This window comes from Scophthalmus maximus, chromosome 10 (assembly GCF_022379125.1).
Source record: "Scophthalmus maximus strain ysfricsl-2021 chromosome 10, ASM2237912v1, whole genome shotgun sequence".
NCBI lineage: Eukaryota > Metazoa > Chordata > Actinopteri > Pleuronectiformes > Scophthalmidae > Scophthalmus > Scophthalmus maximus.
The window spans coordinates 3,916,308-3,940,465 of record NC_061524.1 but is presented as its reverse complement, the minus strand read 5'-3'; the positions used below and the strand labels follow the sequence as shown (position 1 = coordinate 3,940,465).

The 24,158-nt window shown below is 42.4% G+C and overlaps 1 long non-coding RNA gene across 1 annotated transcript; it reads left to right on the top strand.

The window, feature by feature from the left end:
- The first annotated feature begins 6,181 nt into the window (after positions 1-6,181).
- On the top strand, positions 6,182-16,775 carry LOC118283756. The gene is made up of 4 exons (XR_004784665.2): positions 6,182-6,539; positions 12,205-12,278; positions 14,891-15,048; positions 15,980-16,775. It is a non-coding gene; the product is annotated as an uncharacterized LOC118283756 (long non-coding RNA).
- Positions 16,776-24,158: the final 7,383 nt, after the last annotated feature.

Here is a 24,158-nt window from a genome sequence, read left to right as displayed (position 1 = left end):
TGAAACTGATATGGAAACCTGCTGATGTGCCCATTCACCGCTTATAACTATAGTATAGTAGCTGTTACGGTACAGGAACAGTCGTGTGAAATCCAGGGCTTTACTGGCACCGTGCCGGGGCCACTGTGGCAGATATGTATTTAACCCTTTAGGATGAATGGAACAGAAAATGTGTTTTCATTAAAGGTGACATATTATGCTCATATTCATATTTATACTTTTAATTTGTGTTACCATTTGAAAAGGTTTAACATGCTCTAATGTTCCCGAAAAGGCATCAGTGTTCTCATACCGCCCATTCCTGCAGCTCCTCTTTTCACCCTCTGTCTAAAACGCCTGAATTTCTTTTAGCCCCTCCCCCTCCTCCCGACAAACCCCCAGTCCGCTCTGATTGGCCAGCTGGCCCCAGTCTGTCGTGATTTGGTCAACCGATTTCAAAATGTGTAGGAAATGTCACAGAGAAGAAGATATTCTCAGATTTACAGGCGGGGCTATCGCCAAAAAGAGTCCAACTGTGACATCACAGTGGGAGAGAAATCTGAACCTGTTGTCCATAGCGTCAGGCTGTAGGGATTAGACAGCTCAAAAAAATTGATTTTTGAAAGTGATTTTTGCATAATATGTCACCTTTAACGGCCATATTAGGACTTCGCCTACTCCGCCAACATCTTCCACGCCAACGAAACTTTTTACGTCACGAAAATTTGTGTAAAACGGTCTTTGCCCAAAGAGATTTAATGCAGTTTGCTTTTTGATTTTTCTTTGCCTGGAACACGATGAGAATCCAGTCTGTATTGTTTTGATTTCTTCTTCTTCTTTTAATTCCTTACACACTCGGCGTGGGAAGTGCATTGTTTCCTCATGCTGGTTAAAAACGCTCGTCGTGTCGGGTGTGAACTGTCCGCTTGTGCGAGGTGATTCAGCCCAGTTTGCATGTCGACGCCTGGTGCGACCAGGAGGTCCGTGGTTTTGGTTGAGCTTTGCTGAAAATGCTGTACAGAAAAATGCATCTGTTGGAGCCACATGTGATTCCACATCTGATATTGGAAACTAAATGACTCCAAACGACCCAGTACAACTGTAGCAATATTGGGGGGGGGGGTTTCTTTGTCTGTTTATACTGTTGTTGTACACTGAAAATATTGTAATTACGCTGTTTTAATTGCTTTGAAATACTTTTCAATTGCTGTAAATAAAAACCTTTTCATCTTTTTACACGACAGTGCACAAGTGCTTTATTGTATACCGTGCTCGTTTGTCAACTTGAACATTGCATTATTGCACGCGGTTGTGGAAGCACTGCACATAACAATTTTTGTGTTCACAGTACTTTAGTTGGCAATTTCCATGTTTTTGTTATTATTCTTCATTATTATTTTCCTCCATAACTGTTACTTGTTTAATATCATTTGTTATGGATGAAACTAAGATTAGCTTTACCCCAATCCGCTACGTTAAATCCTGTTGACTTGTTAAAGCCCCGGAGAAATTACTTTAGTTTAAGTTTTAATCAATCATAACAATGAATATTCATAACTTCCTTGTTTGTGTTTCCACGCTGCGCTACGACGAAACAAGGAGAAACTTACTGGGAGCTTTTTTAATCAGAGTGTGGGGGAATATTTACAAGAACTGGTTCACTGTACACAAGGCTAAATATATGATTTGTTAATATTATTATCCTTTATGTCTGAAATGTTCTACAATTAGACGTTTAGGCCTATTTGCATAAAGAAACAACAAAACAAACGCATCTGCTATGAGATCAACTGAATGTCCTCAATTCTCCTCCTGAGGATTTTCTCTCAACCAAGTTATGGTGAAAAATATGTTAACAAACATTTTTGTGTGAAATCTATGTACAGTATGATCTCTTCAGTTCATTTCAGGTCATTGAACTTTGTTGGCATTAAAGTTCATTTAGGTCAAATAAGGACAAAATTTTCATTTTTTTGTTTCTTCCTATACTTAAGTTATTGTCTGAGGCAGACGCTTGTTATTCACTTCTCCTTGTCCTCTTAGTGTGTGTGTGTGTGTGTGTGCGTGTGTGTGCGTGTGTGTGCATGTGTGTGCCTGTGTCTGCCTGTGCGTGTGTGTGCGTGTGCTCATCTGCAGCATACGGAAAGTACGGTGCCTTCCACAGCCTGGCACAAACACATGCTCAGATAATTATATGTCTTCCAAGCTTATACACACATACACACAACTCATTAACACACACACACACACACACATTTGCACAAATTGTCTCCTGCGTCACACACACACACACACACACACACACACACACACACACACACACACACACATTCACACGTGTGCATGAGTCAGAGCAGCGGTCCGGCAGGGTGGATTCCTTCATCTGGAGGGAAACTCTTTTAACCCTTCGTTGTTTCAAGGTGAGTAAAAGAAAAAAAACTTTTTTTTTTTAATTTCATGCTTTTGTTAAATGAAATTGCCGACTGATCTGCTTTGTAAACGTCACGTGGTTCGTGCTATTTACAGAGATTTTCTTTTTAATTAATATATGTTCATATACTGTAAAACAAAATGCCAAAAGAGGGCTGAATGTTCATCTCCCAGACAAACATGGACACACGTCTTGTGTTCAAACATCCACCGGGAATAAAGGGCATTAACTGTAACTGTCCATTTGCAATAAGCCTCATTTGGTTTAAGTAAATACCACCGCTGACACACCTGGGCAAATAGGCCAGTGCCCCGGGTGCATTGTGTAGCAATTGTGTTCACAGTAATTCAATTCAAATTGGATTATGTACGACTAAATCACGACTCCGACTGACGTGACAAGGACCCGAGAGTCCTACTATGGTCCTGTCTTCAAGAGCACAACAGGCTCACAATGTACAGTTTAAAGAAATTATTGTTGTTTTTAAATGACTTTGTGGTTAATCAAGTGACTTTGTATTTCAGCATATTAACACGATACACACGGCTCAAGAGGAAATACACAAATACACAACTTTTTGGCTCAAACTTGTCATTAACATGTCCAAACTGATCGCACAGTGTAATGGCGATTTTTAATAAACAACACCGTCCGCTCTTATATTGGTCCGACGGGACTTAGGGACACCACGTTATTCTCTGACGAGGTTTTCACGGGAAAAACAATCACTCGGTTTGCGGCACAAATAAACTGCGTCAGCCACTGAGTAGCCACGACCTAGAAAGGGAATAACTCCAAATCCAATAACACGACACTGATTGTTGTTAGCAAATTGCCCAGGAGAAGTTTAAGTTTAAAAGTTAGACCCTTTCTGTTCCTTTCAGTAATGAAATATTAATATATATGCACGTACTGTATGTTAAAAACTCATCTGAAAAGTGCTATTGACAGCAAACGGGTATTTGTGGCATCTCACGTATACTGACAGTTAAAGAGATCGGTTGAACATTGGTTGCGCTGTGGTTTTCGATAGTTCGCCTGCAACCGACGCCTCTCTTCTTTTAAACTACGTGCTCAGTCAAAACACTGCGCGAGCCATGTGTGCACACGGTTTTCTCACGGTTACCTTTCATTCTCAACCTCTCTCTCTCTCTCTCTCTCTCTCTCTCTCTCTCTCTCTCTCTCTCTCTCTCTCTCTCAGGCCGCCGTGTGTTTGCTTTGTTGGGGACGAGAGGAAAACGTGTTCAGGATGCTGTGGTCAGAGACCTCCAGTCTATTGTCTTCCTCTATTGACTGTTTTCTCTCTCTGTGTGTGTGTGTGTGTGTGTGTGTGTGTGTGTGTGTGCTGGAGGACATACAGTATTTACACCCTCATTTCATTAAAGTGAGCAGACGCCGCCATGGTTCCCCCTACATCACATTTCTGAACAGACTAACTGCAGCAGTAAACATTTTCTGGAGGAGTTTTTTCTGTAACCGCAGGGCGTATCGTGTCACTCCAAGGCAACGTACTTTTTGAATGAATGAAGCGCGACATTTATTAGCATCAGCGGCGTTGTCAGGAAGTGGTCGGGGGTGGATGCATGGCGCTGTGACACCAGACACCCGGGGTTCACATCCACAGTCCTGCCTGTGGTTGGGTTTATGCAACGCAAAGCACCTCGGTTAGAGACATATTATCTTTGTTGTTGTTGTTGTTGTTGTTGTTGATGTTTAAATTTAAGTAAACATGTTGTATCTGAAGTCACTGTGAGCTCCCTCTGTTTCAAAAACACAAGCAGGATCTTTAACCTGACCCAAAACCAAGTTCATATTCTACTGTAAGATCAGATATTCTGCTGGGAAAACAAATATGTTCAGTATCAGTGCATTTGCAACTTGCCAAATTATTAAAGGAGACATATTGTGTTTATATTCAGGTTCATAATTTTAAATTGGGTTGTTCCTTGAGAAGGTTTACATGCTCTAATGTGCAGTGAACACATCAGTGTCCTCCGACTGTCCGTTCCTGCAGCTCCTCCTGCACACTTGGTTTTTAGCTCCTGTCTCTTTAAGGCCCCTCCCTCCCAATGAAGCCCCGTCTGCTCTGATTGGCCAGCTGGGTCCACTCTGTTGGGATTGGTCAACCACTTCCACGGAGGAAGTTCTGGCCTCTGCTCTCGCTTTTACCTAGCTGCCTTATGTACTTCTGTAAAAAGGTGATGTCACCATCTCACGGAAGTGTCGTCCGGACGACTGACGAGGCGTTCAGGAGCGTCAGGATCTGTGTTTTCTGTCGCGCAGAGAGGAGCTTGCTTTAGCACGGACTTTCTAACTTTGCAGACCTTTTTACGTACACAAAATAACCTATAACACACTAGAGGAAAGGGGAAAATAAGAAAAAAAAAGCATGATATGTCTCCTTTAAATTAAATGACATATGACAAATGTAATCTGATCGCAATCACGTTTCCCTCAAAACGTATTTGCTGTTGCACATTAAACATAATTTTATATTAAGACAGCGTTGAATCACGATGTCCCCAGTCAGTAATTTAGCTTTAAATCTTTCACCCGTCCAGACTTTAATCTAACCAGCTATCGACCTCTATTTTAATCATCTCAATGCTCCAAAGCCCGAGTCTTCTCATGCGCAGTTCTTTGATACGCATCAAATATGATCAATATTAAAAGTGAGTCCATGAGCTGCTGCAATACAACGTGTCCGATTCACATCAACAAACACACACACACACACACACTCACAGAGACACACGCTCACTCCCGTGTGCTTCGCGACTGTGCAACAACAGCTCAGTCACCCCGACGCCACGGAATCTGCATCTTCTTCTTCTTAGTGTGTGTTTTCTACGTGAGGAGGCAGCGGCGCAGCGAGCGGCGAGCCGGCAGCCATCGCTGACTTATCTGATCCCACCTGTTTACTATCTGCTGTCAGCAGACACAACCCGTAACATGTGAAACAGATGTTGTTAAAAGGCCAATGCAAAGTAGATGTTTGAGCGTGATTACGGTTGTCGGCCTCGTCACAGGCGAAGCAGGATCATTGTGTTCGTTGGCAGCAGCGGTGGAATGAGGCCCAGTGCGTTCACTGACGCACTGTTGATTAAAGCGCAGATAGGAGGCACTCGCGCTTGAGTGTTTCTGCTTTGTGCTACTTGCTACTTTCACTCCTCGCTGGAAGCAGATATTGTGTTTATTTTCACTGCTACTACTACATGTATTTGCCTGGTGTTGTTAATAGTTAATTTGATAGATTGACCAAAGTTCAACACTTGGCCACGAAGAGACGGTTTTCTTGCACAACTGCCGTGGTGTCAGAGAGATTGGTTTCCTCTCTGTGTGTTCACCTGACACAAGTCGGGATTCCGTCCAACATGTGGTGCGATAGAACAAATGTGTCAAGTGTTATGCAAGTATTAGAAGTTGGTTCGTCAAGATTTAAAAAAAAAACAAAAACAGCTGGTGGCACAGACTTTCTTGTCAGTCGCCAGTGAACCAACGCAGATTGGACAAGGTTTGCTACAGGTTGTGTTAAAGGAGACATGTCATGTTCATATTCAGGTTCATTATTTGAATTTGGGGTTATTACTTGAGAAGGTTCACATGCTCCAATGTTCAGCGAACACATCAGTTTCCTCAGACTGTCCGTTCCTGCAGCTCCCGTCTCTTTAAGGCCCCTCCCCCTCCCGAAGAAGCCCAGTCTGCTCCGATTGGCTCAGCTGACTCCACTCTGTTGTGATTGGTCGACCGCTTCCAGCGCGTGTAGGAAGTTCCCTCGCTGTCGCTTTAACTGGCTTTGTTGGGGGCCGCTAGACGTGCTTTATGCACTTCCTTAACATGGTGACATCACCATGTTGCGTCCTTCACAATGACCTCCGCGGAGCACTGGTAAAGTCGGGGAACATACCGAGGACAACTAGCAGGGCAGGAAATGGGAAAAGAGAAAAATCGGACAGTAAAAGTAATCAAGTCAATTCTTTGTTTTAGTTATGGCTCATTTAATTACTAGTCAACTGTAAAGCCCAGTGCGAGTACCAATCCACATCCCGCCGCACAGACGTAACAGACGTGACTTCCTTCGCCCATGAAATAATTATGAGATAGCACGGCGACGGCGCTTAGTCATACGGTATGTTTGGCAGAAAAAGGCAGAGACAGTAAAGGAGAGAGAGAGAGAGAATAAAGGAGCGGTTGTATCGTGTGAGTAATGAGATCATTTAAGGTGAGTGCTGAGAAATCGACGGCAGGACTCTCAAGAAGGAAGTTGTGCCTTTTCCTGTCTTGGGCCTCGTCGACAGGCCGTCAGTGTAAAAAGGGAATGCATTTGCATTTTTTTTTTGATCTGTGTCATGTTTGTCTCGACACAGACGCTTACATCATGTGACCCTGCTTTTCTTTTCAAAATGTTACTCACGTCTCCTCATTAAAATGTAGAGAACTTCCTATGATGCAGTTCGTCCCTTTGATGAGTGCTGCTGCCAACGAAGACAGTTCCCCTTTTCCTTCAAAAGGCCGTGGCTTGCAGAGAGAATCTGCCTGCGTGTGTGTGTGTGTGTGTGTGTACGTACAGTATATGAGCCTGTTTTTATCAAAGCGTATGTGAGCAGTGTCGGGCGCCGTGTTGCAGCTCTTTGGCTCAGTGTTACATCAGCCTCACTGATACGCAGCTCTGTGGTCGACGTGCCCGTACCTCCCACCGAGGCAAACACAGGCCAGAAGCTCCGAAGTCAGCTCCAACAAATCCGAGCTAAAGAGCGGACAAACCACACGCCGTGTCAAGGCGAAAGGAAACACAAGCCAACTCCACCAGAAACCGCTTGCAAAGTGAGGCGAGTGAGACGTTAGAGAACGCACGGACACAAGCGATTAAACTCAAAGTGGCCCAAGCTAACTGGATATGCACACGGGAGACCGAGGCTGCTCCGTGAGAGGAGTCAAACCAAACCAAACTACAAAACCCGAACGCCCAAGAAACCCAAACAGGATCTGATTCAAAACCTCCAAACCAAACGCACCCAACGTAACCTGGACCAAATAAGGAATTAACTCAAACCAAACCAATCAGCAATGACGGGAAATTGGTGAATTAGCTCACACACACATATACACACTCACACACACACACACACACACCTGTCATCAAAACAGGCAAATAAAGTAATAATCAATCTACCGTTGACTTTTCAGCTAAGAACTAAACTAAAGTATTTGCCATCTTGCTGAGAGTTGGATGAGAACCACTGTACTGTACGTGGTTGTACAGTAGATATGAAGCTATAACCTGCAGCCAGTCAGCTTAAATTAGCTTAGCACAAAGACTGGAAACAGGTGGGAAAAGGCATGTCATTTTTTTTTCTGTGTAATGTAGACTTGAGTGACTGACTGTAGCGTCATATCTACTGTACGAACACGCTAGTGGCATCAATCATCTCATCCAGCTCTTGCCAGCAAACTTTAAACCGAACCCCTCGAGCCATGTGCGGAATTAAAAAGTGAAACTACGTGTTGATGACCCGATGACAGGTACGGACTCGGGGCTGAGGCCCAGAGACAGCCTTTCTTTTTTAATCACACAACGTACACATGACTCACTACGACGAAGTTGCCACTTAAAGGGATGGAAAGAAATCGGAAATTTTGAGAATAAAGTTGTAATATCAGGCTACGTGTCATTTTAGATGTGGATATTATATGCAAAATTTCATGTAGCATCTCAGCGTCCTCCGAATCAGGAATTTGAAAAGATTGAGCAAAAATGTTGTCGGGTTAAATAAAAAAAAAACGGATTATAAATTTTATAATAGAAATGGTTGAAATATATTTTTCATTTCAATCTGACTCATTTAACATATAAAATATGATATAAAAGGTCTGGATGCATCCATTTTATTAAACTGTGTCAAAGAGACTTTGCTCTGAGGGAATAATAGTGAGAAAGCAAAGGGATATTGATACACAACAATGTCTATCAACATCAATATCAACCCATTGTACGTGCAACTTACAGTAAAAGGCGACGATCCCAAAGTGGCTTATTGTAAATGATAAATTTAGCATGACTGATGCACTTCCTGTACCGGCTGGCCCTCGCGCTCAACTTTACTTCCTGTTTACGGCGCCAACATCCCACAAACCCCTGCTCCTCTTAAAGGAAATGCAACGCGCAGGCCTCCGCGCAGGCCCGGAGCCGGCGGAGCTCCCGTGATCATCTGAGAGGAATTTCACGAAGGGGTCTCTGCTCATGAGTGGACTTTATATAGTAACAGACCCACAAGTCTGCTTTTATAGGGAGTTACTTATGAGATAAAGAGATTATGAGATATGAAGACAAACGGGACAAAAGTGAACATCAAGACGAGACATTTATGAATTTGCGGTCATTTGTTTTCTTTTTTTTGGTCTCTGCCTTACATACTTACATCGGACCCTGATGTGATTATTTTGGACCCCTTGACATTGTGTTTGTGAACCGTCCTTCTCCTTTTCGTGTTTTTCTCGTGACGGGAGAAATGTGTGAACGCCCGTCGCAGCTGCACCACGAGATCCTGTCGAGTTTTTTTTACGAGGTAGGAAAATTTGCGCTTTACATAGATGGGATCAAAATCACACATGGTTACTGCAGCTGTGTCAGAACACTGGACGGCGACACGCGGGTCACATGTATTTGTTTGTGCAAAGAGGAGGAAGAGTTTCGGGTGCGGAGGAGCTGATACGACGAAGGGAACAGCGGTGTTGTTTTCATATTAATTAACTTGGGCCAATTGTTACTGTTTGATTTTACCCCATATTTCACTGAGGAGCTGTGGATACATGATATATATGATTTTGTTTTCCCGGCCGGACTTTGGTTTTATTGTTATATTTGGCATTTTGGAGGTTTATTTTAAAAAATGTTCATGCTCTGAGATGTTCCACACGTCTTCTTATCTGTCCTTTCGTACAAATGATGTCGCCAAGTGTGTGAAAAGCCACGGGAGTCTGTCGGGGGGCAAAAGGGGCAAAAGTGTGCACACGCAGTTGAGGAAGTCAAGCCCGTTAACATTTGACAAATACAGAACTGTCTTGCTCATGAATGCTTGAAGCCTGTAGTCTTCTCGCCCAACACCCGGAACGAAGCACAACGTTTGAACGTTTGACTTTTTTTTTTTGCTCCGGGACAGTTTGATGCTGTTTGTTGTGCCCTCGGGGTTAATGACAGGTTTTGTCCCACACAACATATAATTGCTGGCATTTAATAGAGCGAACGCGTCATCAGGCGAGATCCAGTGTTCCTCTTGTCTCGTAGCAAAATAGGCTGCGCTAACTCCTCTCAGGATGAAGGGGCGTTTTTGAAGAAGACTCTTATTAGGCACCTTTTTTTTTTTTTTTTTGTCTAAAGATGTAGATAGTTTTCATTTAGTTTTCACAAAGACATTTGTGGCGAGTACCGTCGAAGAGAGTACGTTCTGGCATCGTTCACTTTTAGAAACATGTCATTCAAATCTTACACGCGGTGGATCATTTATAGTTTCAACTCTACATGTTTGAAATTTGACAGACTTTTAGTCCAACAAAATAACGGACACAACAGAATTTTATTCTTCAGCAGTTGAGAGATGGATCAGAATTTATAAAGGCACATTGGTAAACATATTTTGGACAGTTAAGTCAACAAATGAAATATTTTGTAATGTTTTTCATTTGTTAACATTTTTGGACTTGGACTCACACATGTAAGGGCCAGGCATTCAAAAATGAGAGCAGGAAATTGTATTTTTCCTTTTGCATTATGAAGAGCAAATGCCGAGATTTAAGTCAGACCAAATCAGAGGAAGATTATTGTTGTATTTCTTGAAGTTGAGTGGTAATAATGAAATCAACTCCATCTTTCCAGACTGAACAGATTTTTTCTGGCGCTCCTTAAAGTCCTGATACCGATTATTACAATGTGGTTATAAGCTACAAGAAATGTTGCTAATACTGATTCTGAATTAGGCCTAAAAAATCCACAAATTCTTCTGCACAAGGCCTTTCGTAGACGAGGTCATGGGCACAAAGTTAGTAGCTCGATATATTATTAAAAGTTCGACCTTAGTCATGAAATTTCAAGTTTACTCTCGAATTTTTCAACTTTTTTTTGTTCTTGAAATGCTAATTTTCTCATGCCTGGCCGTGATGCTCTTCCATAGACTCCTGACTATTCATAAAACTCTGGATACGGCTCTGATAATAGTGAATAGTGACGAGTGATGTTGTTGCTAAGCTAAAATGGTTCCGTTTCATGAGGTGATTTTCCGCTGAATGCGAGGGTTTGATTGGAAATTCACTCCACGCTGCGTCGACAGCTTGGCTTCTATTTGCACAACACGTCGGTCAAATTGGACCAAACACTGTGGACTGATGCTGTGAATCACGTGTCGAGGACCGCGCCGATGCTTGCCAGTCAAAGCACCTCTGCTGGGTTGAACCTCTGCGGTGTGACGAACCTTGGTTTGGACGTTTCCCAGCGATTCATTAGGGAAAGTGAGTCAAACGAGATCAAGTCCGGATGCGATGAGTTGTCTCGGGATTTATCTGAACCAGATTTCAAAGTGAAACGACCTTAATTCGACCACATGAAATGGAATTTCACCAGTGTCTTTCATAGAGACGAATGGATCGCATTAAGGGAAAGTCCTTGCGAAGAGTCCCGTGTCATTTGACGAATATCCAACTCCTGGAAGACGGTGGGAATCGGCCGACAGCCTCACACGCCGCGTGGAGCTCTGGTTGAGCCGTAGCGCATGAAGACCTCCTCCTCCTCCTGCGCTGCCGTTTGTGTGCCCCGTCGCAATGTCCCTCAGCCGTGCAGGCAAACACGTCTTAATCTCCGCGAAGCCGGCGAAAGACCTGTTAAACTCCGCTCAGGATAAGAATCAGGCGCTGTTGCGAAAAGAAAAAAACGCCGCCACAGGTTTCGAAATCAAAAGCTCTCACATCTTCAAAAACAGGAGAATGAAAGCTTCTCCACCACCTCGGGCAACTAAACACTAGTAATATATATATATATATATATATATATATATATATATATATATATATATATATATATTATAGATTTATATTTTTTTGCACTGAACTCAGGGGGAATTGATGTGAAATACACCTGACTAAAGTGAGAAGTTGAAAGGCTTATGCAACGTTGTTGATAAGATTTTCATTCACTGCTTTTATTTATCTTACACCTACAGTGTTGCTTTGGGGGTCCGTGTTGCTTGCCGTTGCGTTTCGTTGTGCGCTTGTCTTGGTTTCTTTTGTGTTTTGTTGCATTGCGTTGCACTGTCCTGTGCATAAACTCGAGTGGTAAATCCACTCGGGGGGGGGGAAATTAATTTACGGTAAACAAAAAATGTGGCAATCGTTGTAGATGCACTTTAAAGGGGTCATGCCGATGACTGAGGTTTCATTTTCACAAGAGCTTTCCCCAAGTCCAGGCTGACTCAGACACTGGGACCTGGGCATTCACCAACCAGGGAGGTTCTGATGAAATACCTAATTGTATTATAGGATGCGTTTGAGACCCGACCCACACTGGTGACTGAAATAAACCGAATCTTTGAATTCACTGCTTTGATTTTTTTGGGGGGGATTCTGGAAGTGCAGAGCTAAACAACCGAAGTGCTACTTTAAATATCTTTTTTAAGAAAAGCTCTGCAATAGAGAGAGAGAGAGAGAGAGAGAGACAGTCAGGATGTGACACACAGATGCAGATCAAACAGGCTATTTTTTGCACCGATATGAAACTATTAAAAATAATCATTTCACTTATTTATCAGAAACGGATGCTCGGAGACGCGAGGACGCATCCTGCCTAGCGTCAGACGTTCCACAATCTCTCATCTTCTAGCAGGTAACACTCACTTGTCTGTCAAGAGCAAAAGAAGAAATGCATGACTGTTATGGAGCCAGTTGATCCACAGTGGGTGGAGGCTGCGGTGGTTGTCTGGGTCAACAGGCGCACTTAAACACGGGAGGCCACTAATTGCTTCCTGTTTTCGTACCAACACTACAGTTAACAGTGGTTTTCTTTTAACCAGTCACCGTTGTTCTCTAACCTCAGTCAAATGTGTTTTTATGTCTTAACCAGATGACGATCCTGTAATTTTATCCCCCAAACACAACGTTTTCTGAAGCAAGTCATTTTTTCGGGGGGCCTAAACAAAAAAGATTCAAGGGCTAAGACAAATGGAAGTAAGCTCATTTGCAGTTGTCTCATGTGGTTTTCCCACATAAAAAGGTTTAATTCACTTATTGAAAATTGTTCAAATCAAATCTAGAACCTTTTATCGCGTTATTATTTATTCCAAAGGTTTAACGAATAATGTTTTGGTGACACTTCATTTTACGGGTGCTTGATTTCTTCCTCATTTTTTTTGATAAAAAAAAATAAAAAATTCAGCTGTTGATTACGAGGGTATTTTAAAGAAAGCCCCATAGAGTTTGATAATTATGAGGGACACTGAGAAATTGTTGATGGAGTCGTGAAGTGCATGTTTCCCAAGTTTGTAAGAAAAGGCACTTCCTACATTTGCTGAAAGCAGTTGACCAATCGCAACAGAGTCAGAGCTGGCCGATCAGAGCAGACTGTGCTCTATTGGGTGGGGGAGGGGCCTTAAAGAGACAGGAGCTAAAACCAAGTGTTTCAGACAGAGGCTGCAAAGAGGAGCTGCAGGAATGGACAGTGTGAGGAAAGTGATGCGTTTACTGAACATTAGAACATGTAAACCTTCTCAAGTGATAACCCCAAATAAAAATGATGAAGCTTAATATGAGCATAATATGTCTCCTTTAAAAGTCTTTTATATCCTAATATCTTCTTGAAAGATCAATGGTGCTAGCAACAGGAAAACACAAAGTTCTGAATCTGTCCTGAAAAAATTTGTTGTATTAATTCCCCAATGAATTCATCTATTCATCTATTATTGAAAACTGTATTCTTCCTTTATGCAGTGAGTCGTACATTTGTTTGTAGAAGCACTTGACATTTTAAACACGTTCAGCTCAGCTGCTTTAGATAAATGACTCAATCTGGGTTTTAACAGCAATTACTGAAAAATGCTGTTTGTTTTCATGGAAATTCCTTCACAGATGAATAAAAAAAAGGTGTTCCTTATTCCCTGGAAAGTCCATTCTCTTTGGATGTTTGCTGCAGGCTCTCGTTTCCAGTACCCTCACTTCCATGTAAAATCAGGAAATGGTGTGATTTTTAAAATGGTCATTTAGAACCATGTAAGAGACTGACCAAGAAAAGCCTCCTGTAGTCAGGGGCAACAGATCAGAGAATTCTCATTGAGGTATGTCATGTTCTGCGTGTTCGATCAACAACAATGTTTTGTTGTTTCAATTTCAGGACTTGTCGGCATTTTGAATCAGGCTTGTAGTTGGATAACCCAGCATTAAATTGTTGTTGTACACAAATAGCCTGGGAATGAATATTGAAAAAAAAGGAGTTTTGAAAAGAGGAAATGGAGGTTAACAGGAAAAGTAGTTTCACCAATGCGACGAGAACCGATTGTTGACACTCGCCGTGGCCTCGTAGATACGCACCTTGATTTCCCAGAAATGGAAACCAAGACGGTCCACAGGAGGAAGTGGTGTTTGTGTGCCGTCGTCGGTTCGTATAGCAGAATTCAGTTTGTGACTCACACGCTCGACCACAGACTGAGGTAACAGGGCAGCGCGCGTGAAAGCTTTTCTGATAAATCGGTGAATATGCCAAAACATCTGTAGAAACAACGCAGCGGGAGATGTTTCTTCTGCTGTTTTCGGTCTCGTCTATATTTGAGTGAACTGTGATCTATTTTCAGTCACTGTAAAGCTGTAACACAGAGGTTTGTAGTACCGCGCTTCACATTTGAATGATTTGGATTCCAGTTTCATGTAATAATAATAATTATTATTATCATCATCAGCACGTGACTGACGCCCTGTCGTCATCTAGTTACGCATGGACATTATCATCACCACGACTTGTGCTCATGTTGGTGAGCGTGAGTAACTTCAGTGTCAAGAGTCGACACCAAAGAAGACGGTTCGTTCGTTTTTTGCTGAAACCAAGGCCAACTGTCACGTGTGTGTAGAGCAGCTTTCACAGAGGTTTAGGATTCCAACCGCTTTACGTACGCATGCAAGACATTCACAGGAATTCGCAGCATGTATTGTAGGCTCATTCAAATTTGGCCTCAGCTGCTGCGGATGTGAAACCAAACATTTCCCGGGGATAAATTTAAACATTTTTAAGCATGGAACATCAAAAAAAATGTTCAGCGTCATCATTGCTGTCTGGTGACACAGTTTAAGTAAGATCAAGGTTTTTTCCACTTGTAAAATGGAAATTTAAAGCGGCGGCATGAGAATATGGGAGGAGGGAGCACAAATTGCTGTAAGCGTGACTATTGCAATTCACATGAGACAGTAGCACAATCATATCTGTCTTTCCCTGCTATTTTTCACCCTTATTAGACCAAAAAAAAAAAAGACGCTCAAGCCAACCACGAGAGGCTCATGCTCTTGCAGCTATGACTATAACACCCTCTCACTGCCAGGTGAGCCACACCTAAAGGTCTCCTGTGGGGTCATGGAAAGAATGTGTCACTCAACCAAGCGAAAGCAAAGATCATGTGAGTACGTCTGTCTGTATGCGTCTCTCTCTCTCTCTCTCTCTCTGTGACTATTTTTAAATTTGATCTCATTCTCATAAAGCCATGAACTCATCGCGTCATGATGACATCAGTCATTTTTTTTGGGGGGGGGGGGGGGTTGCTCTCGTCAACTTCCTCTTGTCTGAATGATCCTGTGCCAGTGTGGCCAGGCTGAGTGTTTCTCAGATTCATTGAGGGTCTGACGTGCAGCAAGTGACTCTTTCTCCAAACGGAGCGAACAACAGAAAGAGGAAAAATAACTTGCGGCGTTCAAGTGAAGCAACTCGGTTCGGTTTCCCTGATTTACAAACACGCACACACACGCACACTTGACCCCATCCTGACTCCAGGCTCATCATCAGGTACTTTCCATATGGATCCGTCCCCACTTACTGGCAATCTCACCACACCGCCAGTCTCCGCCTTTTTTGTGTTTTTGTCTCTGCACCAACCGCCGACGTCGTTGTCTCTCGGTCTGAGGTGTAATCTGTGATCTTTTGCCGGGCGGAGTTAGGTGGTTCCTCCACAATCACGAGTTTCACCCTTAGAGTCTTTTTGTTTTTTTCTTTCATAAACCCTTTACCAAAGTGCTTTTGTCGTCACAGACAGGGGCGACTGATGCCGATTAGTTGGTAAACCTCCACTCTTTACATCTGCCAGCCTCCCTATTCACCTCTGTTATTAAATGTACAATAATGTAAGATAAAACATAATATGCTGCTTAATAAATGTAGGGCTTGCCTGTGAACATAATCCAGCCAGTGACTGTTTCATACAAAACACATTTGCTGGTGTAGTTTAGCTGTAACATGGTCGCACTGTCCTGCCCAGTATTGCATTTTTTGAATTCCCTTAACTTTGCTACTCCATGTCTTTTGTGCTCCTATGAATTGACCTGTTCCGTCTGGAGGTACGTGGCGGCTGGCTAAGCGACCCCTTGTTCCCAGTCAACCCCCGGGAATGAACCGCGATGACCCCGCGACCAGAGCGACCGAGGAATTGACTAAGTTTGACCCGTTTCCATCTCTGCACCACTTCCCACATACGGTGTCTTCTTCTCACATGCATCACGGGGCTGGTGCGTTCTTCCCTCCGCGTGTCATCTCTGTTGGAAGTTGTCCCGGTTTCGCTCTCTGTGGCCGGTGCACATCCCTGACGGTGAATCAGCGGAGTCGTCGCGCGGCCCAGGCGTTTTCCCCTGGAAACTGACAAAGCCTTGAGGCAATGCAGAGTTTCCCGGCCGTAGGAAACTCTGCATGTGATCCAACAGTAATTACCAGCCTGACCGGGCTTTATTGCTCCTAATGGTTAATAAATCATTTGCTAGTGTTGTTATAGTTTTTCCTTTAGAAGGCTATGAAGAACTTATAACGCCTGTGTGCTGTTGTAATGTTTGTTAGTCATTTAAAACGGGTCAAAAGTTCATCACTTTCTAATAATCCATCAAGTCTGCAGTTATAAGTCATTAATAAACGGTCACTGGTTAACACATTGCTGAATTAAAGGCTTAATCAGTGCTTTGCTTAACCCAAAGTTTGTTATGAATGACTTATTACTTCATCTATAAAGCGCTCACGAAGGATTTAATGTTTATTAACAAAACCTTTGAAATGCAGCTTATAAACTCACAATTGCTTTAATTCCTTCCACTTTTTTTGCTTTATTTTGGTCATTTTTCAGCTCAGATCCACGTGAACTTGACTTCTGTTACATATGACGCTGTCTGAATAGTTTTTCAGAGAGTATATCTGCTCTGTTTGTGATAAACTGGACTGCAGTGATACCAGTGCTGATAATGGGCCTTCTTTGCTCTTTCCACTGTAAAGCCATTACAATAGCTACTGTATGTCTTCCCTCCAAAACTGGTTCCCTACTTCAGGTTCTCGCTCGTCATTGGCTGGTGTTTCTCAACCAATGGGCAGCTGTTGCCTGGTGACTCAGCTTCCTGCCCCTATTTAACCACCGTGACTCATCTTCCAGACCGCTAATGTGGCGGTTGATTGGTTGTGTCTGTCACTGTCGCCTCGTGTGATTGGCTGGGCTTTTTTTGGTGCAGGTATATTAACACAGCAGAGATTTTGTGCACGTATATAGATAGAGAGAGAGCGAGAGGGAGGTTTCATAGCTTTATAGTTTGGTGAAGGTCTGATGTGATCAGTTCTCGCTGCCATTCTTCCAATCACTTCCCGTATTGATTCTACCTCGTACACCTACCGTTCTTCGAGCCCTAACATCTAATTAATTATGAAATTATTTCCAGATGGATGCCAGATCACCGATTAGAAGGAGTGAATTTAGCTCATAGTACCATAACCACCTGTGGCAAAAAAAAGTTATTGGCTTAATATTCCGAGAATGGATTTCTGTTGGAGCCAGAGTTTTTTGGAGCCAACCCCCTGGTGGCTCTCAGTGGTATTACACGTTTAGATACTTCCACCTCAGCTTTACTTCAATAGCACTAGAAGCAGTTTATGTTGATGTTGAGCCGTATTTTATTATACAGAAATGTGTTCCTTCACATTTTAGTTTTCTGCTGCTGATATATATTACATAGGCTGGACAAAATATTTGATGCAGAATTGTACAATACAATTGAACAGCAACACAAAGTGCGGTTGAATCAACACCTTTCTTAAGAAAAGAAAAACACAATGTCAGTAGTCATCCTCAGTATCATTTATTAAATCATCGTGTCATATTTTGTGCTCATTCGGTTTGACGCTGAGCACAAATCGCAAAGTCATTTGAGATGAAAAGAACATGACAGGAAGCGACTTTCAAAAAGGATTTTTAATAATTTTGACATAATCCTCAAACGCACAAAAATGCATCAAGTGGGAATTGGATGTGGTGTTAAATTCACAGGTGCTCTTGACATCCGGCAGCGATTCAAATAATGACCAGCGGGCAAACAAATAAATGCGCAGGGAGCACCAGTATCACACTGAAGGACACACGATGAAAGTTGCGGCACTTCCCGATGATATCATTACACCACTACGCCAGCGGGAGCATGACTGTGCAGTTTCACATTTCAACATGTCCGCCCGCTGTCCGGTTTGTCTGAACAAGAAAAGACAGTGCGTTCCCTCCTAACGGCAACCTCACCACTGTGGTGTGTGTGTGTGTGTGTGTGTGTGTGTGTGTGTGTGTGTGTGTGTGCGTGCCTCCTCCTTTCCACAGCAACGAGCTTCTCCTTTTTAACCAAAGCTCGCTCTTAACCCTTCACATGTAGCTTGACATGAGTTACAAAAGTTTTTTATTATTATTTTGTTTCCATTTCCACAAATACTTTATTGTGTGTAAAAACCTCACTTCTCATACTCTTCATTTAAATCCTCAGCACTGCACGAAATTGTATTTGACTGATTGGTGATTATCTTTTAAACTAATTGAGACACTGAGGCACTGACACACATTCAAGATGGACAATATGTAAAAACGTTATTCTATTTTAATATTGCGTCATATGATTTCGGCTCAGTTTCAAAAAGCCAATTTGCTGAACGTCATTTCAGATCACACGCGCTGGCGGAACCTTTTTTCCTCGCTCCATTTTTTTGCGTCACAAAGCATTAACATTGGTCAAACAACAACATACTGCGACAAGAATAGATGTGACATTTAACACTGCCGTCAGTTCACTTCATGCCCCGCACCATTGATGTAAATGTTATCTATTCAGCTACTTTCAAAATAGCACATTTTGTCACATTTGTGTGTGTGTCACATTTGTGTGTGTGTGTGTGTGTGTGTGTGTGGTTTCACACGAGTCGACAGGACACGAGTCGACTCACTGCAAATGTTTTAATTTGAATATTACTGTCGCAGTCAAACATTTCCCCACGAGTGGAACATTTTCTCTTTAACACTGAATAATCTTCACCCCGACTGCCACTGCGACAGGTAGCCATCATGAAGAGGCAGAAGTATTATTCTAGTAAAAAATATAAAAAACACTTGGTAGGTAAATGAGTAAAATAAGAAGTATAATTATGGTAAATACAAAACCCTGTGCTCAAAAAACTGTTTTCCTTTTAATGCAAAGAGGCCATGTGCAGTGGTTGCTCCATGCTGAGTACTACTGTATGTGTTATTGCTATTTCTTCCTCTTTTTGTCCTGCGCAACATGTTCCACCAAACCACTGGCGTCAGCATTCAGACAGAACATCTTCATGAACAGTGTTAGATTATTATTATTAATTATTATTATTATTCTACTAGGATTAATAACCAAGGAGCGTTGTGCAACGGTAAATCATGTCGTATGTAAAGCATGCGTCTTTTCACTTTCTCTACAGACACAGTAATGGTGGCAAACAAAATCATCAGATCAACGTGGCTAAACAAGCAATAATAAATGAGCAATTTTCCTAAAATTAACCATAATAAAAATGAAGCCAAAATATCTGGGATGCAGGTGCTGCCATCTTAAACCGGTGACATAATTTGGAGACGGAGTCTGTGCTTATAGCATTAAATAACTCATCATCATCTTGATACAGTAATCTGGAGTTTTCTGGTTAAATAATTTTGAATAAAGCATTTATCAACAGCCAAATCAGGACAAATCAAAAAATAATTCAATGGATAGTTTTAGCGACATCATCTGACGCACCACACATCGTGCAGCACTTCACTGCCTCTTACGTGAATATTTGTCTTCTGTAGCAAAGAGCTCACGAAGAATCAATGATTTTTCCCGGATTAGCATTATTAGTTTATGCCATAAACAATGACAGGAGAGAAAAAACGGCCTTTTATTATAATATTACAGTGCCACACGCCCGTTTGAACTATTTTCTCTGATTATTTATGAAAAATCCCCACATTCCCAATGCCAGTTTGAAAAACTCAATAGATAATTTATTCAGATTCGTGACAGTTCCCATGATCGGCAGTTTGATTTCTTTTAGTAGTTTATTTTTATAAATCAGACTAAAGTCAAATATTAACGGTCATAGATATCACCTGAACCAGTCTAATGCACAGGTAGAATAAAAAAAACTGCTGTCTACTGTAGCTACGCTGATAGTTTTGGTTTTATTTTCCCCAGTTTTTAAGAGAGTCAGCGGTGAGAGTTCGGCGTCCATCCGCGTATGATTATGAAAAATGACTGACAGGTAACAGGAAGAATGTATGTAGTTCCACTTAGAAACTGCTCAGTGCCCCTCCTCAAACACAAATGAGCGATAAGATCTGTTATGTCATTAGGGTGAAGTGACCCAGCTCTCATACACACACACACACACACACACACACACACACACACACGTGACTCCGCAGAAAATGCTCCTTGCTCGCAGTCGCTGTTGTTGAGGTCACTTGGCTTTTGTTAATTCCAGTACAGTGAGTCCACGGCGTCTTATCTGGGCCATAAACCAACTTGTGCAGCTGGCTCCGACCACAGTGCATGACTCTGTGTGTGTATGTGTGTGTGTGTGTGTGTGTGTGTTTTATGGAAGCTTGAGCGGCACAGTCCCAGTGTGTGTGTGTGTGTGTGTGTGTGTGTTTGGGAGAGTGTGTGGCCAGGTTGCTTTCAGACATGTCTGGGCGTATTCTCAGTCAATGCTGCCTGGAGGCCTAAGGCATTGAAACGACCGTGACACATACGCACGCACACACACACACACACACACACACACACACAGGACTCGGCGTCCCTCTGTGTAGTCTGTGTCGTGAGGCATAAATGCAAAACCAATCAAATCCCAAAGAAAAACAAAACAAACACAGTCACAAGTCAAATGGACCGTTTAACCTCCAGTGTCATCGAACCCATCTGACAGGCGCTTTGTCTGTTGGACGACTATCGTCCGTGACCCCCAGTGTTTCTAGCATCCGATCACTTAAATCACAGAAGTGGAAATGTTGTATTCCTATTACTTCACTTCCTCTTTAGTCGCTGGATCCATGATGCCAGAAGGTAAATCCATGCAGCTCGTCTCCGCAGGACAGAGTCGGGGTGGGGCGAAACATCCGGCCTGTGGACCGTGAGGCGGTTCGATCCCGTTGTCATGACAACACCTAACATGTGGTCCCTTCCCTTACGGTCAGGGTGAAGGAAACGCACAGGTGGACAAGCGCCACGGTGACTGTCGGGGAAAAGAGAGAGACGTGTGTGAATGTGTCACTTCAGAGGGGGAATTGACAAAGCCATTTTTTCTGGGGGGGGGCGGAAGGAAGTAAAAGACAACCAAGTGTGCCTGGTTTGCGGGGGACGTGGCAGGAAGGTCAGCACAGGATTTCGACATAGTATATATAAAAAAAATAAAAATAAAATACAGATTGCACTGTCAAAAAAAACTGGAAGTATTAAGTGTATTCATAGGTGATGCATTTAGAAAGAATTTACAGTGAAAAAGGGAGGGGGGGGGGGGGAGAGGGAGTGAGTCAGCACATTGAAGAAAAGAATGTTTATACACGTGGTGACGTTCAGGTGCCAGAGTGAACCAGGAGTGAACCACGTCTCCATTAATGTCTGTTGACGGCCTCCTTATCGTCCGGCGTGTGCAGCAGAAACCCTCTGCTGACGCACCGCTGTCGGGGGAAATGTGTTACAGTAGCCTCGCCGGGGGGGGGGGGATTAGATATCTAGCAGGGTAGATAGGCAGAGGAACGGGCGACGACTACAGCCAATCAGAGCGCAGCATTGGGTGAGGCGACACAAGGCGCAAAAAAAAAAAAGCGGGTTAAATGGTTTTTCAGACGAATTCAATCTTGAAAAATAGAAAAAGTTAAGTCTTGAATGCAGTTCATGCTTGTACTGTATGCTCATAATAAGCATGACAGGCCATAACCCTCTCACTGTGGACAAATATTTACCCGGTCAGAAAATGAATAGCAATAACTTAGAGATAAGAAGAAAAAAAACAACACACATCACAAATGATTTATGAAATGAGACCAGAAGCAAAACAACAACAACACTCACAACAACAAAACCATTTAACCCTTAAAGCATTCCTGGCTACAGATGATTTCCCCACAGAGCTCGTGTTTTTCATACGCTTTTTAGCAGAAACAAACGTTCAAGGCTGTGAGCACTTTCCGAATGTGCTCTACGGGAAACGTGAACTGTGGTTTTGTTTTGCTCCTTCAGAAACACAAAAACGACAGAGACAACAGGCGACTTCCTCCGTGTGTGTGTGTGTGTGTGTGTGTGTGATGTTTTATTAGTGCAGTCTCATCATTTCTTACAGTCAGGATTCACTTCTGCTAAACGTTACTCGACAGGGCCCAGAGTTGAAAAAATCATGAGCTTTTATGTGCAGACAAATATATCTCCCCTCCTCCTTTATCCTCCGCCCCCGACTCACTCCGTCTCTCCTCCTAGTTCACACGTTCTCTTTCAAAGCACTAAAACACACACACGCACGCACGCACGCACGCACGCACGCACGCACGCACGCACGCACGCACGCACGCACGCACACACACACACACACACACACACACACTTTAAGGCGCCTTTTTTCTTCTTCTTTCCCTCTCATCCTTGATCATCCGTCTGCGTCCTTCAGGCTGTTTACGAGTTAGAGGGATAACAGCACACGTCTTAGAATAGAATTTTAAAAAACACCCCCCCCCCCAAAAAAAGAAGAAGCTTCTAAATCAAGACTTTCAAAATGAATTTGAATTGAGAAACTGTTCTCTCCCACAGGCCTCGCTGGACCTATAATGTTATGCATTATCATTATCGTCATAATCGTCATAATATTTGATAGATAAATCTTTCTTTGTACATTAACCTCCACGGTGAACTGATCAGTGGCCCATCTCCCATGAAACTGTAAGCGGCCTCCTGTGGTCATAAGGTGAAATATATGTGGACATCTGTGTCTACAGATTAATTTTTTTATGGCCGTAGTTTGGTTAAGCGAACGCATGGATTAATGTTTCCATTTTATGATGGAAAATTTCCTCCTCACTTACATTTCAGGGTAAAATATTTTACTTTTTGCTGCACTGCATTTATCTTACAGCTGTAGTTGTTTGCTACTTTTCATATTGAGATTTTTAATAAAGAAAAAAAAAAGAATGATAAACTAAGGATCTCTCTCTTTTTAAAAGCATCTACTGTGCCACAAAAACAAATTTCTTTTGTGTAATGGAATATTCAGTTCATCCCAGGATGAACAGGAAATCCTTCCAGGGTAAAAAAAATATGTTTGCGAAAAGTAAATTTTTCAGGAACATTTACAGTGATAACCACATTTTAGAATTTTGGAACATTGCGTGACAACAGCCCGAGGGTCATGGACCTCATTCAACCCATGAATTTACGAGCGGTGGGTCGATAGTGTTACTCAGCAACGACAGTCAGCAGAGGTTAAGTATGGTTAGGAAACCTATGCTGTTCAAAGATAATCAATTAATCTTTCCTTTTGTTATCATGCACTTTTAAAGAGTCTCATATGGAAGCCAAATGCTGTCTGAGCACGTCTGATCTTATCATGAGAATCTAGTGTACATGTATATGTATGTGTATATATATAAAAATATTACCAGCAGAGCTGAAACGATTAGTTGACCTACCGAAAAAAGAACTTAAATAGTCAACGAACCACTAAAGTAATATTTCATAAATTGGGAGGTTTTGAGCCTTTTAGCCTCCTGTAATAGCAATCGGAATATTCTGAGTTTTGACTGTCTGTTGGACAAAAGGAGGCATCTGAACACATCAACTTGAACTTTACAACATGTTGTCATTTAAAAGACCGACTGACTGATTGAGAAAATAATTGGCGGATTATTTGATAATGGAAATAAGTGAAAACCCTAAATTACATGATTAGTAGGGAACAAACTGACCATTAGATGTGTCTTGTTTATGTCCAACACAATTAACTTGTTCCTACTAGACTGAGAGTCGATATGTGCCGATGTGTTTCATGACCGTGCGTTGTAATTCTTATACAACTGCCTCAGTTACGAAATCAGAACATTTGCATTGAAAAAAAGTCCAATTTGCCGATGCTCTGTTAGCACGCACAGTGATATGATGGTGGGATCAGCTGTTAAAGGGAATATTTGCTTTACTGTCATGAACATCATATCCGCAGGGTGTTAGCTTGTGTTCGTTTGTT